The 17,827-nt window shown below is 40.0% G+C and overlaps 1 protein-coding gene across 5 annotated transcripts in view; it reads right to left on the bottom strand.

The window, feature by feature from the left end:
- The window catches only part of LOC131032149 (6,7-dimethyl-8-ribityllumazine synthase, chloroplastic), an 86,452-nt gene that overhangs the window by 54,621 nt on the left and 14,004 nt on the right, over positions 1 to 17,827 (bottom strand). The window lies entirely within an intron of this gene.

The raw sequence follows: 17,827 nt of genomic DNA, 5'->3' as shown, positions 1-17,827 counted from the left end.
GATTTTCTGGGATTTAGACTTTAAAAAAAGGGAAAAGACATAGGGTTAAGAAGGCTAATCTACTCCTACGAATTCTAGAGACGGTATCAATTGGGTGCTCTCAGGAAACCAAACCTTGCTTCGCCACACTAGGGACAACTACACAAAGTCGGTGCAATCTTCAATGGGTTGTGCTTATGATCGAGACGTTGGGATACACAGAGGATGGGCTCAGACTAACTTTACACAGTGAAATGGAAATCATCCATACACCAAAAGTGTGAGCGGAGATACACCATTGATTGACACTTATCAAAATCCTTCATTCAAATTAACAACAATGAAAGCAAATCTATATTAATTTTAACTAAGTGTTGAGGAATTTGAAACCATGCAAATCATTCAAACAATAGGGATTACAAAGCAGCGCACATGCAATATATTATTTGGAAATGACCTTACACAACAATACATCAAAAAACCTCACACTCTCCAAATGAGAGGAGGTAGCCTTATATAGTTTTCAAAAATAAATGAACGGCCGAGATCAAACAATGATCAAGGGCCCAGATTGCAAGTTACAAACCCTAATTAGGGTTTCCTAAAACTCTACCAGTTGGGATGAGTAAGAAGAGGACATGTGGCGCAACTACTAGTTTCACTGAGGAGAATGTCCAATTTCTTCTTTGGCAGATTCAACGTATCTGGACACGATTAGCCTGACTTCTTCCAGGGTGACACTTGGCAAGCTGCTAATCTGGAAATCGATGATGTCCACATCATCAGTACACGTGGCAAGGATGCTCTCCCACTCGATTGCTTGAGCCAAAAAATTCTCATCGATGAAGAGAAAGTTCGCAATCTTTGACAGATCGCCCTTGTCAACCATTCCTGAGTCCCTGACGAAGCTGGACTGGATCTTGGCCCTCAGGTTTTCTACCTGCAAGTGCTTCTCCCTTATACTCTCATTTTTCCAGATTTTAGATGCTACATGGAACACCTTACTCAGAATTTCTTTAATGCTCTCCTCTGTTTCACAGCACTTAGCCTCAGATCTTTTCAAAACCTCAATCCGAGTGACTAGTGCATAATACCAGGTACCGAAGTCGTACCTGTCCCCAGCCTGTATGACGCCTGTATCCACCAAACTTCTCTTTGACAAGCCTCGGATTATTCTCAGATGTGGAAGTATCTCATCCTGAATCTCACCAATATCTTCCCAATTTATGGCCAAGTCCTGGATACGGTTGATCAATGAAGTAGCAGATTCATGCGCTAACACCAGATTTTCTGCCATTGTATCAGCTCACACTGAAACATCTTAAATCCATTCCTTGGCCTGCGCGAATGTACCCTTCATGTCCTCATATTCCTTCATTGATTCCTGTTGAAGAGGCTATGGAGGGGTGATGGGGATCTTGCGGTTGAGTGGCCTGGTAAGGTGAAGAACATATTTCTTCCACTGCTAGTTCTCTTCTTCAACCTTCTTCCTCTGTTCTTTTTCTTGGGCTAAACTAGTCTTGAGGGCATTACAAGAATCATCGAAGTACTGGACCTCTTGATCTTGGGTAGGCTTACCTAGTTCTATGGTAGTGATCTCGTAATCATCAAGGGCAACATTGCCTCTAGTTTTCCCTTCCTTGGGCACCGCTATCTGGACTGTCCTGAAGCTTGCATTGTCTCTCTGGATCAAGGAAAACTTCCTAGCCGGCTTGGGTGGTTTGATCACGACTGGCTCATTCACCTTTTCCAGAAAGGCTGCGGTGATTTCTTAAGAATGGGCTGCCTTGGGGACCTTTGCCCTTATCTTCTCTCTTAGCCAATCAAGGACGGTCGATTGCTCAATGGCATTCCGATCAAACCCGTCATCTACCTTCTATAGTGGATTAGGCGTTTCAACTTCTACAGTTGCCTCCTGCCTTCTGCTTAGATTTTGGACAAATGTTTCCACTACTTCTTCGACTGAAGGAGAAGGCACTCTTGCTCCGTCATCAACCATATACACCTCCATCTCCTGCTCTTCAATGGCATTTTGATCAAGTACGGCGGATGCGGCACCTAGAATGGACTGACCTCCACTAGACTCTCGTCTTTCTCCTACGATCTTCTTCCCAACGGCCTTCCCCAGGCTTCAAACTAATTCTTTCCTCTTTCGAGATCCGACACTTTCCGGATTCTGAGCGTTGCTTGCAGAGGCACACGGGTTGGAAGGTAGGGAGTCATCTACTCCCATCAAATCATAGGTCAAGGTGACACCTTTAGCCTTCAATGGTTTCATCCTTTATGAGGTCCACCATTTGGAATACTCAACCACCGTCCTCATGAGGTCCACCAAATCCGACTTCTCCCCTTCTATCCAATCTATCAAGGCCAATGGTTCATCCTTCATCTTATCGAAACCTGGTTGCTGAAGCTCAAGGTTGTCCTTCACCTGGTCAGCAACTTTGAATACTTCTGTCACCCTTACCATGCTTAAAGGAATCCTTGACCAGAATCTTTTCCTGATCTCGAAGCTATCAGCTGCTTTAGCCCAATAATCTTCCAAATCTATTCTATGTTCAAAGGTCATCCCTTCGACCCTTCTTATGTTGTGGAACGGGTCGAAGTTCTTTCTTGCCTTGTATTGGTAGAAGGGATACCAAGCCAATTCCTTCTCAACCGTTGCAGCAGCCTGTGATGATGGACATGTCTCCAGCCCATTCCTGATTGTGAGAGAAGAGGTCCCTGCCTTCTTCTGCTTATCTCTCTTAATTGCCATATATCCTTCTAATTGCCTTACAAATTCGAGCAACACCACTCGATTGGTAGGGTAGGCGGGGAGTTTGTAAGGAGATCCTGTGAATCCTTGAATCCTGATATAAGTGAACTTCGGGTACTGAATATACTAGTATCCAAACCTACTGATGAAATCCATGGATTCTCGAGAGAGTCTCTGGTGCACTCCACCCTGAAGCGTCCGAGTGATATACATGAGAAAGGTATCATTCACTCTCTTGAAATGAAATTTCTCCTCCATGTGAAGTTGAGGATAGCAGTCATAGACTAGAAATTGGTTTTCTTTGGTCCCTACTTCCCCTCTGCAGGTGAGGCCCCTGTATCTGTAAGTCCTTACTAAAGAGTAGAATAGGTATGAACTCATGAAAAAGGTTTTATTTGCTTCTAGGTTCCTCAGCTAGGTATCCAGATTGTTGCTTATCATCCGAGCCCAGTTTATCATTTTTACCCCATTTATTATTTAGTTAATGAAATAATACATCCAAGGTTCAAATGGAGCACCCTGAGGGTTCCTGTTGACATGTTTTTATGCACATGCGAACACAGAATAAAATACCTAAAGGTACCTTATCCTCTCTTGAATAAAGCCTCCGAATGCTGAAGATGTCGCGAAAAGGATCAATCGGGATGACTTCAAGGTTCTTTGCCATAGGATCTCTACGTGTGGATAAGCTCTCTGTGGTATTATGTGATTTGCTGGAATCACAAGGGGACTCACACTTGATGACTGAATGTCTGATTTGTTGGAATCACAAGTCCTACTAACTAACTGGAAGACAAACAAATGGCAAAAGATGCAAGGTTTAGGAAGTCTACTCTACTACCTAGAATGCGAGAAGATGGATGAATGACTAGGTGGAGTCCTACTGGGTTGGGTCTCACCATCAAGCTGAACAATTCAACACCAACTCAATGCGATCTTCTAAGGGATCTTCTAAGGGATGCTTCTAATATGTTTAAATCGTACACCATCTGACAATGATCACCATTCAAGAAAATGCATGAAACAATAGATGTGTAACGACTTATGATTAAGCTCATTTGTTCCAGTTGACCATGCAAGGCGCACTTACCATCAGCAAGAGGCTAGTGGTTTGGATTAGACGGATCCCACATAGGTGCATTCAACAATTTTCTTCATTCAATCTAATCATCTACCATCTAGAATTGAAGATTCAACAAGAAACCATGCATATTGCAAGAAACGACACACTTCACCATTACTTCAATGAAAATGGAGTTTGTTTACAATCAATGGCAACAATTTCTTGCCTTGCCCTCCTATTCTACTCTAATTGCTACTCTATCAACTGACTATTCACCTTCTAACTACTCTCTATTCACTAACTCCTTTCTATTATCTATTCTATTCTCTTCTCTAACTGCCTTTACAAAATGAAGAGTCGGGGCTTATATAGTGCCCTTAATACAATTCAATGGCTAAGATCAATTTGAGATCAATGGCCAAGATTCAATAATGAAAACCCTAATTAGGGTTTGTTACAACCATTACATAACATTTAATGCTTGACCAATGATAAAATTGTATTAATTGGACACATGTCTTCTCTGGAAAATTCGACCAATGGATAGCTGGGGTAGGTACATCAAAGTTTGTGCCATCTCCCATGAGTTAGGTACATTGAATCTGGACATGCTGAGGTGGACCACACCGACTAGAGAAGTGATGACTGGGATGCCACCTCGTCTGACACTTGGTTGATGCCAATTTGATGTTGCTGAGAAGCTAGCTTTAATTAACTCTTCTGAAACTATCTGCTTCTTCAACAAACCCTTGCTCTAACTTCTTTTGTCTTTGATGTGCAAGATGATGATGTACCTCGCCTTGGAATGCTGGATTGGAAGAGGTTAGTCATGATGATGCTTGACAGAGGAAGGTCGTCCTTGTTGATGCTAGACTGGGGGAGGTCGCCCTTATCCTTGCTTGATCTTCTTTGATGAGAACCTGCCGACTTGTAGATCCTCCGGACTTTGGAGTCGCCATCTTGATACCTACACAACATTTCAAAATTAGTAATATATCTTGAAGTCTAGAAATTAAACTTAAAAGGAAGATTTAAGATTTTAATTAGGAAACTTCATGATAAATCTTGAGTTATCATTTCCTAATTAACCATGTAATACTTAGATTTTTCAAAAACAAATGTCCAAAAATCAAACCTTGAACAAGGGTGTCAAGATGATTTTGCCATACCTCCTCTTGAGTATTAAACTCTAAGAAATGATGTAAAAATAGATGAATTTCGCTAGGCAAAGTGTAGATCAAAGCCTTCTCTTGAACGAATTGCGCCTCCTCTAGCTTGGAAAAGAATAAACTCCACTTCCATCTAGCTTTCAATACTTGAAAGAAATTCACTCCAAGCAAGCCAGATTTCGCTCCTCCAATTAGTTCTCCAATTTCGCACTTAAGGAAATGATTGAATGATTTGAAATGTGAAACAAACTCCTCCAATATATAGAGCGCTCACCCCTTTGCTTCCTCTAGGCCGACTTGGCAAAAAGGAGGTAAAAAATAAGTAAAATCTCAAAAAAAGGGGGCCGACTTGGCTAATAAAAACAAAATAAGGCCTTGAGCGCTTTATTAAAAATTAATTTTAAATGCCTCCAAAATAAATTTCGATTTTCTAAGGCTTAAAATCAGTTTATTAAATGCCAAAATGCTTTAATTTAATGCTAATTTAATTTTAATTTTCCAAATGCCTCAAAATTAGCAATTCCGGCAATCAAATGCAATTTGGAGAATATTAATTTTCAAAACAAGGCTTGATTAAACTCCATGATGATTTCGCCCTGGACCCTCTCTGAGGGTCAAGAGCGATTTTCTAATTTTAGCCTTGAATACTTCACATCTTGACTTGAAAATCTCCTGGAGGGTAAATTGATATCCAATTAATGTGTTGCACTTCAAATTTGACATTTTGCGTGAGGAAAAATAGGTGGAAATGTCAATTTCGCCCTGGACCCTCAGCAAGGGTCAGGAGCGATTTTTTGCAAATTGGGCTTAATTCTCCATCATTTTTCATTAAAATTTTGTTTGCCACTAAGCAATGATCTTGCTTTAACCACTCCATCCAAATTTGCTTCGTTGTTGCAAGGTAAAATGAGGATTTCCAACATTTTCGCTCTAGACCCTCTCTGAGGGTCAGGAGCGATTTTTTGCAAATTGTGACCAAAATCATCAATTTTCAAAGGCAAAGCATCCTTCATCATGCACTTGGAGGTCTCTTCACCCTAGCCTAACCTTGCCCTAGCACAATTTTGAAGAAAACATGCAATTTTTGTGATTCTCGCCCTGGGCCTTCAAAGAGGGTCAGGAGCGACTTTTTGGTTTTAGGCATATTTCTTCATCTTTTGGACTCCAAATTGCCTCTAAGGCATAAAACATCACATCCTCTTCCTATCCACACAAGATTTTGTCTCAATTCCACAAACAAAGGAGAGAATCATGAAAATTCGCTCTGGACCCTTGGCAAGGGTTAGGAGTGATTTTTGCAATTGCCTTCAAAATCCTTACTCTCAACAATCTCTTTTCACTTCAAGGCAATTTAAACATTATTTCAAACCCATGCCTAGCCTTGGCTTTTCTCAAACTTGGATGAAAAGATCCTATATTAGGTTTTTCACCCTGGGCCCTCTCTGAGGGTCAGGAGTGATTTTTCATTTTTGGCCTGATTGCCTCTTTTGTTGATCATCCAAATTATATTCAACGGGTAAAACATGCTTTCCTTCATCCATTCCAATTATAAAAATCACTTTGACCTTGTAAGAAAAATGCACATTTGAAAATTTCACTCTGGACCCTCTCTAAGGGTCAGGAGCGATTTTTGCTACCTAGACCAAAATGCTTCACTTTTCATCTCAAAATTTCTTTGCTAAGGAAGATGTCATCTTGTTTCATGCTATGAATAAGTTCTCATGTTCAAGAAAAGTCAAAAATGTGCATACAAAGAATTTCGCTCTGGACCCTCAGCAAGGGTCAAGAGCGATTTTACCTTTCCTAGGCAAGACTCCTTCATCTCATCATCTTTAATCAAGTCTGGATACTTTATCATGCTCATTTCATCCTCCACCATGCCTTTGACATCTCGAATCGACCAAATAAGGCTAGCAATGACCTCTATAAGATTTTTCGCCCTGGGCCCTCTCTGAGGGTCAGGAGTGATTTTTGTGTTTTCAACAAGGTCCTTCATCATTTCAAGTCAAAACTCCTTCAGGTGGGTGGAGAAAGTCATTCGTTTCCCCTTCATACTCAAAACTTGGTCTCTTTTCACTGCAAAATGAAGGAAATCAAAATTTCGCCCTGGGCCCTCTCTGAGGGTCAGGAGCGATTTTTCCTTTAGTCTCCAAAATTCATCCTCTTTTTATGTCTTCAACCTTCAAAAAGCATCAAGTCACGTCCAATCATCCTTCCGGGAGACCCTTCACAAAACAAATTAGAAAAGTTAGTGACAAATATGACTTAACAACATTTTCGCCCTGGACCTTCAACAAGGGTCAGGAGTAATTTTACCCTTTTAGGCCAAACTGCTTCAAATTTAAGTCGCAAACCACTTCACAAGGCAAAGTCGGGTCATTTTCAAGGCCAGGAACCAGTTAGCAAGTCCATCAAAAACAAGAAATTGCACTCAGGATAAAATTCGCCCTAGACCCTCAGCAAGGATCAGGAGCGAATTCTCTGTTTCAGGCATCACAAAACTTACCCAGGCAAGAACACACAATTTCTCCTTCAAAAATGCTAACACTTAGCCAAAATTGGATTTTACCCTAAAAACCTTTATTAGACCTAACCTAAGACCTATTTGACTCCACTGAAAGGCTTACCTCATTTCAATCATCTCAATTCTTCGGGGGGACACTTAACAATTCTTCAAAATTTGACTGGACTCAGCCTAAATGATATCCAAAAGAACCCCTAAGGTTTAGCCCTAGCCCAAGCAGACAACTCACTCACTCAAAACCCTAAAAACAGAGAGAAGAACAAGCAAAGAGAAAGCAACAAACGAAGCGAAAAGCAGGGGTCCCCATTTGCAATGGGGCGATGTGTGAATACGTCACAACAGTTCCCCATTATTTTGTTCAGCAGCACGATCATATCCCCGATGTCCTCTTTGAAGTATGCCCTTACTAGGCTCTTCCTTTGAAGTTTGGAGGCTCCCTTCCTTGGCTTGTCCAGCTAGGAATGATTAACGATAGCATCGTACTCCTCCAAGTGGTTCTGATACATGCCATCAGCCTCGTCCTTAGTGACATATACTGTGTTGTGATATTCCGGGATTCTGAAAGCCTCCCTGATGGCCTCCTCGCTGACATTCGCCAGCACTCTTCCATCTAGTGCGACAATGTCCTTGCTGTCGAGGTTGTAGTGTCGTGCACACTCAACTACTAACTCAATGCACTGCATGGTGGGGAGAAAACCTGCAGCATGTACAATACCATTCCTCATCATCTTCTGTGTTGTAGTGGTAGGCACAAGGTTGTCCAGACCAAACATGCGTTTCTTAAACTCCCTCAGATTGATGTGTCTGAAGTTGGTGTCGCCAATATTCTTCCATTTTGAGGTCATCCTTGACTCAGGAGGGGCATCTTTGTCCACTTGGAACTTCATAGTGTCTAGGACCTGCAGACGAAAAATGAAATTTTTAAGTTAGAAAATATTTTGCAAAATTTTGAAAAAAATAACGGGGCTGTGAAATGGCTAAGTGTTGGAAAATTTTCTATTTTTATTCTCATACTTGGCCATAAAAATTGAATTTTCACCTCAAAAACCCTCCATCTTAAGGCTGGTTGTGGTTACCACCAAGTGTTAAAACTTTCAAAAAAAAAATTTCATACTTTCTTTCCCAAAATTTCGAAAAAATATTTCTCAAATTATGGAAAATATTCAGAAAAATCCATAAATCTGCATCATGAATTCGGTTTCACCTTCGAATGGGTAGAAGTAGGACTGGAAATTCTCTCAAGAACACTCAGAAAATTCAGTCAAGGTTAAATAATCCTTCCTCGTACTGGTTGCCTAAAAATCTGCGAAACTTTGGTCAAAAAACTTATCCAACTTCCAACAATGTCAAAAACTTTCTCCAGATGATCTTCGAACTGAAATAATTTACTAAGCTCTCCTTGGTAACTTCGAACTTGTTGGTGTAGAAATGAAGTTTGTAATGAAGTATTTGTAGATAAAATTAACTCTTCAATTGGAAACCCTTAAAATCTTCAAACTCATACTTCTAATTTCATCTTCACTCTTTTTTGGGAAGTGTTGTCACGTTTCCAAGTTTGAAGAAAATATCTTCCAAAGTTTCCAATTTGGTTTATAAGTTGAAGTATTTACTAATCTTCCAATATTCTCTTTCGAAAATTTTCTATTTTGGTCTTAGGCTCGAAATGTTGGAGGAGTTTTGTGACATCATGTTGATTTCGTTTAACTTTTCATGTGTAGGTGGACTTTTGGAGACTTGTCTTCATCTTCTTCGAATTTTGGCGGACTTTCCTTACTTCTCCAAGGTATGGCGAAGTTTTGAGAAGGCCCCTACATGGCCTAGGCAGACTTTGAAGGTCTTCTTTGATGCTCTTCCCTTTGCATGGCGGAGTTTTATGACATCTTTTACCACCTTTGAAGGTCTAGGGCGGAGTTTTGATGGCATCTTCAACACTACCCTTTGCACCTTGGGCGGACTTTGGTGCTACTTCTACCATAGGCGGAGTTTTGAACTATCTCCCCATGGCGGACTTTGGTGATATCTCCATGCAAGGCGGAGTTTGGTGGCATCTTCAACACTACCCTTTGCACCTTGGGCAGACTTTGGTGCTACTAGGCGGACTTTGATGAGTCCTCCACCTTCTTCATGGCGGACTTCTAAGGACACCAAGGGCTACTAAGGCATGGCAGAGTTTTGGTGGGTCTCTCCATGGGCGGAGGTTTGAAGGTCACCAAGGAGGGCGGAGTTTTTGTGTTCCCTTTCCAAGGCATGGCGGAGTTTAGAGACACCTCCTAGGGCGGACTTCAAGCAACATCCCCTAGGGCGGGCTTTAAGCAAGGCTCCCACCACTTGGCATGTTTGGGCAGACTTTTGGAGGTCATCCCTATAGCCTAGGCAGAGTTTGATGTTATCTATGGCGGAGTTTGAGACCTTACCCCATGGGCCTCCCAACCTATCTTACACATGGCAAAGTTTTGAGACCTCTATGGCGGACTTTAGACAAGGCTCCCACCATTTGCAGACCTTAGGCGGACTTTTGATGGGTCTCCACATGGCTATGGCAGAGTTTGAGGACCTTTCCCAAGGCTTCTCCAAGACAATGGCGGAGTTTTACTAGGTTCCCACATGGCGGTCTTCGAAGAGTCCCAAGACATGGCAGACTTTGGTGACATCTCCCCATGCACTCTACACACACATGGCGGACTTTGGAGGGTTCTTCTTCATGGCCTCCCGCATCATGACATCATTTGAACCTGCAACCATACTTTAAAACCTTCATTAGCCAGACTTAGAAGAATTCTTAGAAAAATTTCAAATTTCACAGCTTAATCAAATTTAATTGGATTAACTTGAAATTTGAAATTCGTGCCTAGGTGGATCATCTGAGGCATCACACCCCCTAAAATGTAGGGATTTGGCCTTTTGCGTCAAGACTTGGAATTTTTGGATCCTAGTCGAGGTAGGTCAGTGGCAGCAGTGCAAACCCTAAGTACCCATTCTGAAAAAAGCAAAAAAAGCAGACTTTCTAAAAATAGCCATATCGGGGATTGGGCTAGAAATGCCAAAAACGAAACTTCCTAAAAAATAGGAAAAAGCAAAAAAGCAAACTGTCTAAATTCATCCAGATCGATTGTGATCTTTATCCTTTGGCCTCTCTAAGCGCTTTGAAGGTGTCTTGACTCTAGAATCACTGGGTTTGCAAAAACTAACTTCCAATCTTAGGACTTGAAATGTTCAAAACTAAGCAAGGCTTGGTAAAATCGGAGCGAAAGGTCATAGGAAACTAACAAAAACCCTAGAAAGCATGAAACAGAGAGGGTCCCCATTTGCAATGGGGTGATGTGTGAAAAAGGTCACAACAGATAGAAATGTCGTCGCTCTCGCTTCCATAAAAAATATAGTGCAATGTCCAATTCCTCACTTTTTGGCATAGCTTCTAATATTTATAGTTAAAGAGTAAAATTTCCTTGTTCCCACAAGAGAATTATATGTGAAGTGGCCATGCTGGTTAGGCTGGGACTTAAAAGTTACATTTATCTTTTACCCTTTTTAGTTCCTCAATTCCTTTTCAAATGCTAAGACAGCTTCACAGTCTAATCTACCTTGAATTGAATCATAGTTGCAATGACACAAAAACCCAAGGTCACCTTGCAATACTTAAGTGTGAAATCATAGTGGGATCAATGGTATTCACTTTAAACAATAATAACAAGAAAGCAGAAACATAAAAAAGGTAAAAAGGTGAGCACCAGATGTAACCAAATATTCTATTACTCTTAAAAAAAACAATGGGATGTTCAATAAAATCATGCTTACAAGATGATCAAATGGAGGTGAGAGATCATGCACCACGAGTAGAGTAAAGCCTAATTGGATGCCAGCTTATTAGAAACCCTAAATTGTAAAATATAATATCAGAACCTGATGACGTTGACAATTAATGGCTACAAATAAATTACAACATGAATATCCCCATTAATGCTGACTTGCAAACCTTAACCAAGTAAGACATCATTACATTACCACCCACCTTAACTTTCCTCAACTCCAACAAAGTTTTGAGTTTGAAAAACTTGATTATATCAAGTGATTTGACAAAGATGTCTATGCATAACCCATTTGAACGACATAACCCAAGAGCAATTATTGAATATAATATCGGATAGCACTTCAATTTCCCAATCTCAACATTATAGGTTGCTCCTGTCAAAATTTGAGCTCTAAAAATCAACCCAAATCCAACTGCCTCCAACCATTTTGAGACAACACCTTTGTACTCTAGCTTGGTGACAAAACAGCACTATTGCATTGCTTCTTACTCAACTAAGGATCAACATCTAAGCCAAGTGTTGGAAGTTGTTGTGTTGTTATCATTGATGTCAACCTGCAGCTTGTGTGTTGTCATTGAAGATATGTCCAGTATGATGATTGTCAGTGTATGAGGAAATGTTGGCATTTCTGTCACTGGTTGTCAGGTGTTGTCATTGATATGGTGTATAGTTGGGTATTGGTTGCAAATGCTCTTTGTGTTGTGGATATCCACCTTCTTGGTGTCTAATGTCTACACTCAGTATGATATTGATGCAAATGATAATGATGTTGATGCAAATGATGATGTTGATAATGTGTTCAATGGCAAAGATGGTATAATAAGTGTTGAAATAGTAGCTAGCTCGGATACCTATCTATTGTATTTTAATGTTGTCAATGGCAATTAAAATAGACATGTATTATCTATCATGTAAATCGAACTTAGTGTAAATCGAACTTAGGGCTGGGCCCAAATACATATAACTTGTAATTATGTCTTGCTTGGGCAAGACCTATATATAATGTAACTTGTGGATAGGACAGGCCCTATAAATGTAACTTGTAATTTGGTCTGACCCTAATTGAGCGATGTAACTTGTGGTCCTATATTGAATGTAACCTGTAGATAGGGTAGGCCCAATATGTATTTTGAGCGGTTATGTAATTGGGCTGGGCCCAAACTCATGTAGCGTGTGGTAAAGGCAATCAAGCAATAACGTCTTAATAGGTCAAGACCTATTTGGACGATATACATAATATTATTATTAAATTAACAAGGCAGGCCGACTTGAGACTTGACACCACAAGTCAAGTATATAAGCAAATCATTTGCACAGCATAATGAATCAATTCCTATACAAGGCGAATCATTCTTAAGGCTGTCAGCACATGTAATCTGCTCTCCAACATTTGGCAATCTCTCTCTCTCTCTCTCTCTCTCTCTCTCTCTCTCTCTCTCTCTCTCTCTCTCTCTCTCTCGTGCGAACTTGCTCCTCATCCATTGTGTGAAGGCTAGCTGTTAGGTGATGCTATCAAGATCTTGAGAAGCTAATGAAGACTTGCCTTAAGCGAATTTGATGCTGATGATAAGGGCTGCAATCTCCATTATCATATAAAGAGGAATTCAGATCTGCTATCTTGCTGATTGAACAGCAATCTGACATAAGCACACTTGCCTTGTAATTGCCTACATTTGAGATAATACACATTGTAATTTGTGGCTGGGTTTTTCACCTCCAAGAGGGAGGTTTTCCCAAGGTATTGGTGTGTCTTTTTTGTGTTTTTATTGCTGTTACTGTTCTGTTATAACCTGATTATTTAAGATTAACATCTGATTGCTTAAAATTAACAATAAGGATAACATATTAAGATGAGGATTAGATGCATTGAGATGAAGATTAGAAGTATTTAGATGAGGATTAGAAGCATGATGATGATAGCACATTAAAATGAGGATTAGAAGCATGTTGATGATGATATTAAGATGAAGATTAGATGCATGACAACAATGTGGATGTGATTGTGAGGATCTTGTGTATGCTATAGGTTGGTAGTCTATCTCATGAATACTGAGTGAGAAAATGATGTTTCCGAGACATTCCAGTTCTTGGGAGATTGAATCCTACCAATGGATGAGATTTTATGCACATCTCATTAGGGCTAGGGCTGGAAATCTTATAGAGGTTTAATTTTTAGTTAATCATAATTATTGTCATGGTGGGGGACCATGTTGCGAGGTACCCTTAACATATTGGCTTTAAAAACAACTTAAGAGGTAACATTGACTTTCCTATTTTTTTAAGCTAGAAAATGTAGGAGGAATATTTAGCATAATTTAAGAAGGTCATTTCATTAATGAATATTATCCATAGGAGGCTAAGGGTTAACTTTATTCTTTTGCATATAATTATAAAAAAAATTATAGCTATTATTTATTTGGGACAATAAACCTTGCAATGGTTTAATCAAAACAATGTTCCAAATTAGCATTGTAATTTCCTTAGCTTGTTGGCCACGTTTTATAAGATAGCTTTTAATGTGATTTATGGACAAATCTAATAATATTTAGGGATCCGACATGTGTTTTAAAAAAAAAATTCAGTAGGGTATTGTTGACGTGTATTTAGTACCCTATCAAACACAGAATAAAATACCTAAAGATACCTTATCCTCTCTTGAATAAAGCCTCTGATTGCTGAAGATATCACGAAAAAGGATCAATCAGGATGACTTCAAGGTTCTTGTATGTAGGGTCTCTACGTGTGGATAAGCTCTCTGTGGTATGATGTGATTTGCTGGAATCACAAGGGGACTTACATTTGATGATTGAACTTCTGATTTGCCTTTGAATATTGCTGGAACACAGGATCTTACTGCCTTAGATTTGAAAAATGGAAAAAAGATGAGGGCGAAGAGAGGATCTAATCCTAATACTAAGAATGTAGGAGCAATGATTGATCTTTGATGAAACTCTAACTAAGTCTTGTTTTGACATCGCAGGACCATCTCCACAAGGTTAGTGCGATCTTCGAAGGAAAGCTTTATGATGTTCAAATCTAAGGTAGTAAGATCCTGTGTTCCAGCAATATTCAAAGGCAAATCAGAAGTTCAATCATCAAATGTAAGTCCCCTTGTGATTCCAGCAAATCACATCATACCACAGAGAGCTTATCCACACGTAGAGACCCTACATACAAGAACCTTGAAGTCATCCTGATTGATCCTTTTTCGCGATATCTTCAGCAATTAGAGGCTTTATTCAAGAGAGGATAAGGTACCTTTAGGTATTTTATTCTGTGTTTGATAGTGTACAAAATACACGTCAACAAAATTGGCGCTAGAGGGAGGGCTTGAACAATTGGACTTCGAAATTTAATCAATTTATGTTTACAAGGAGTAATCTCAAGAGCTTTTTGTCCCTCCTCCATGCTCGACAGAATTGAAACCAAAGAAAGGTGAGCGAACATGAACTCTTGAATCCAAGGAAGATCAGTGGAAAGCTTTTTCTCAAACACTCGAAGGAAGGTGATTGCTGGATCGTCAGTTGGACTTACGCAAGAAGGAAGCAAGCTGGAACCAATTGAACGTTCAAGTTGAATCCGAGATATTCAAGATCTCTCTTATTCCAGAAAATCCAAAAAAAGTGAAAAATAGAAAATCAAAAAAATCAAAAAATCAAAAAATCAAAAAGAAAAGATTTCTCAATGGAGCGGCAACAGTTTCACGAGGAGCAACAAGTTGATTTTCCTGAACTTTGGTGGAGATTAGATACACAACTTTATCCACGCAGATTGTCCGAGTTTGCAAGACCAGGGCAGTGTCGAGTTCACGAGACAAAGGAACATGATGAGATGCATTGCTTGAAGTACTTATCAAGGATGGAATCGACAGCGCAGGGAAAAATCTTCTTTTGGGATGTCCCCAGGCCAGAAACAGAAGAAGGCAACTTCAGTATCCCAGAGACTAAAGATCCTCTTCTAAGCTTCATGTGGATGATCGAGAGTCAGCTCATTTTGGATGGTGAAATGCGTTTAGAAAACATATTGCTACCATTGTGGTGTAGAATTCACAACTCACCTCACTTCGAATTTACTTGCTCAGTATGTGAAATGGCTATCAATCAAGTCAGAAACCAATTTGGAATGCCAACTTTGTCCGAGGAAGAATGCATCATGAACAGATCTTGGGGTGCACATCTCGCAACCGAATTCAGGAGAACCTATGAACAGGACATTGCTCCAGCATCTGAATGTGAGAAGGATCAAGTGTACGTTGACGATACTAGTGCACTTGAGGAACAATGTATTACAATGGATAGCCCGCCATGCCTTGCACCTGAAAAGGAATACCATGAGACAAAAGTTGAAGAAGCAATTGAGAATACTCAAACAGTGATAAAGGAAGATCCAGGGGTTGAACAAGCAATTAAAGGAGAAGATGACTCATTCCTTGAAGAATTCTCGTTTATGCTACAAAAGGAGATCCTTGAGATTGAATTGCAGGAGTTTTCAAATGGCCTCATTGAAGAAGACAATCAAGTTGACATGTTAAGTGAGCCCAAATATGAAGAACAATTCAAAGGGGCGCTTGAAGATTTCATCCCCATTATGCTATTTGAGGAAACATTGAAGGATCTTGTAGAAGAAACACAAATGGAATCACTGCCAAATTTTTTTCAAGATAAGCCAGCTATTGTGAGTGATATGATCCATCATCAGCTCCGACCTCCTGAGACTAAGCTCGAAGAAGAAAGGCCACAAGAGATTATATTTGATCAACTAGAAGAGATGTTTGAAGCTCAATCCATCAAGGAGACTCTCATTTTTGAAGATATGCTAACAAAATTTCATGAAGATGCTTGGTTTATGCAAGATATCTCAGTGAAAACAGAGAATCTTGAGCTATTCGAAGGGGCGCTGAGCTTGTTTCAAGAGGACTTTCCAAATCTAGGTCAACATACTATAAATGCTCATGGAATGATTCATCACCAATGGCGACCTCCTGAAGCAGCTGGTGACCTCGCTTCCGACAATACAGTTTCGTCTGAGCCAGAAATATGCCAGGTTGTCTCTTTCCTTAATCCTAGCTTTGAAAGTTATTATGATTTTGATTATGGGGATTATGGGAAAACAACTTGTATCTAGATTGATCATGGTCCTAATGAATTACCCCAGTTGATCATTTTGAGTGAAAACTTGCTTGAGTATGAGAGATGCATGGTGAGAGTTTGCTTTTCTGTATTTAAGGATGAATTTGCCCGACTAAGAACCATCACATTTGCCATGCTCCTGTTGCACAACCTGAGAAATCATGTGAAGTTATGTATATATTTTGCTTCCTTGAGTCGTGTCGAGTCTAGGAGTCTTGTATATAGGTTTAGATAGGTTTTCTTTTCGTGTTTTTAGATTAGAGGTCTTTTGAGCCTTGTTCTTGATTTGCCTTGAGTCATTTGACTCATGATCTAGTGTGGCTCAGGTAGTTTAGTTGTTTGCTTTCTTTAGATAGTTTGCTTTTGGTGTGCATTTTAGTTTAGTTTGCTTTGAGTCGGTTTGCTTTAGTTTAGGTGTCTTGAGTAGGAGCCTCCATCTTGTGAGAAGGGCGTTTGTGTTGTTGCCCACGCACTGGCAATATCCTGGATCTTATGTTAGACTCATTTCTTAGATATCTATTCATGAAGTGCTCGGAATCCAAGGTTGTTCCTCTCTAGCTTTATCATCTGATCAGTGTATTTGACTTGGAAGGGAATCATTTTCTGTGTCTTGATGCCAACATCTGTTGATTACTATATCTTCACACATTAATGGACTCCGAGTCATTATGGTTTTCAGGCAAAGCTGTGATTGGTGAAAAATCTAAAATCTGGCTTCAGCGCCACCGCAATCCTCAAACCCTAGTAAGCTTCACTGCTTACGAGCCAAAGGAAGTGACGGAGAAAAAGCAATATCAAAAAAAAAAAAAAAAAAAAGTGAAATGAAATGAAATATCAAAATTGGCTAAGGGGAATATACGGATAACTCCATCGGGGCTATAGACGCCTGGCTGGCAATGGAGCAATGTTCGTGAGCTTGCGGCGATAACCTCGTCGGGACTATGGACGTCTGGCTGGCAGCGAGGCTCTATCCAGGATGCTTTTGAAGTTCAGATAAACTACGTAGCTAATCACAGGGGAACCTGAAGGTTATAATTGTCTTGTCGAGAGGAATGAATACACTTGCACACACCTGGGTAATCAAAGACTAAGTGTCTGGGTTTGGTTAAGGATTTTCCTTCCACTTTGAGTGCATTTTCTAATCTCTTGATGAGCTAGGTTGAATTTTCCAGAGGTTCTAGGTGTCGATTGAGTCTTTATCTCTGAAATGTTTCAGGAACATTTATTCAAGGTGGCGCTAGATGTTGTGACGTTTTCACACATCGCCCCATTGCAAATGGGGACCCTTGCTTTTTGCTTTTTAGGGTTTGTTTTTTAGGTTTTTTAGGGTTTTGTCAGTTAGCCTTTGCATTTTGAGTGTCGCCCGGGGGATCACATGGATAAGCAAGTCCGGCTT

This window comes from Cryptomeria japonica, chromosome 4 (assembly GCF_030272615.1).
Source record: "Cryptomeria japonica chromosome 4, Sugi_1.0, whole genome shotgun sequence".
Taxonomy (NCBI): domain Eukaryota; kingdom Viridiplantae; phylum Streptophyta; class Pinopsida; order Cupressales; family Cupressaceae; genus Cryptomeria; species Cryptomeria japonica.
The sequence above is the reverse complement of the archived record's forward strand: the minus strand, read 5'-3'. Positions and strand labels throughout refer to the sequence as shown.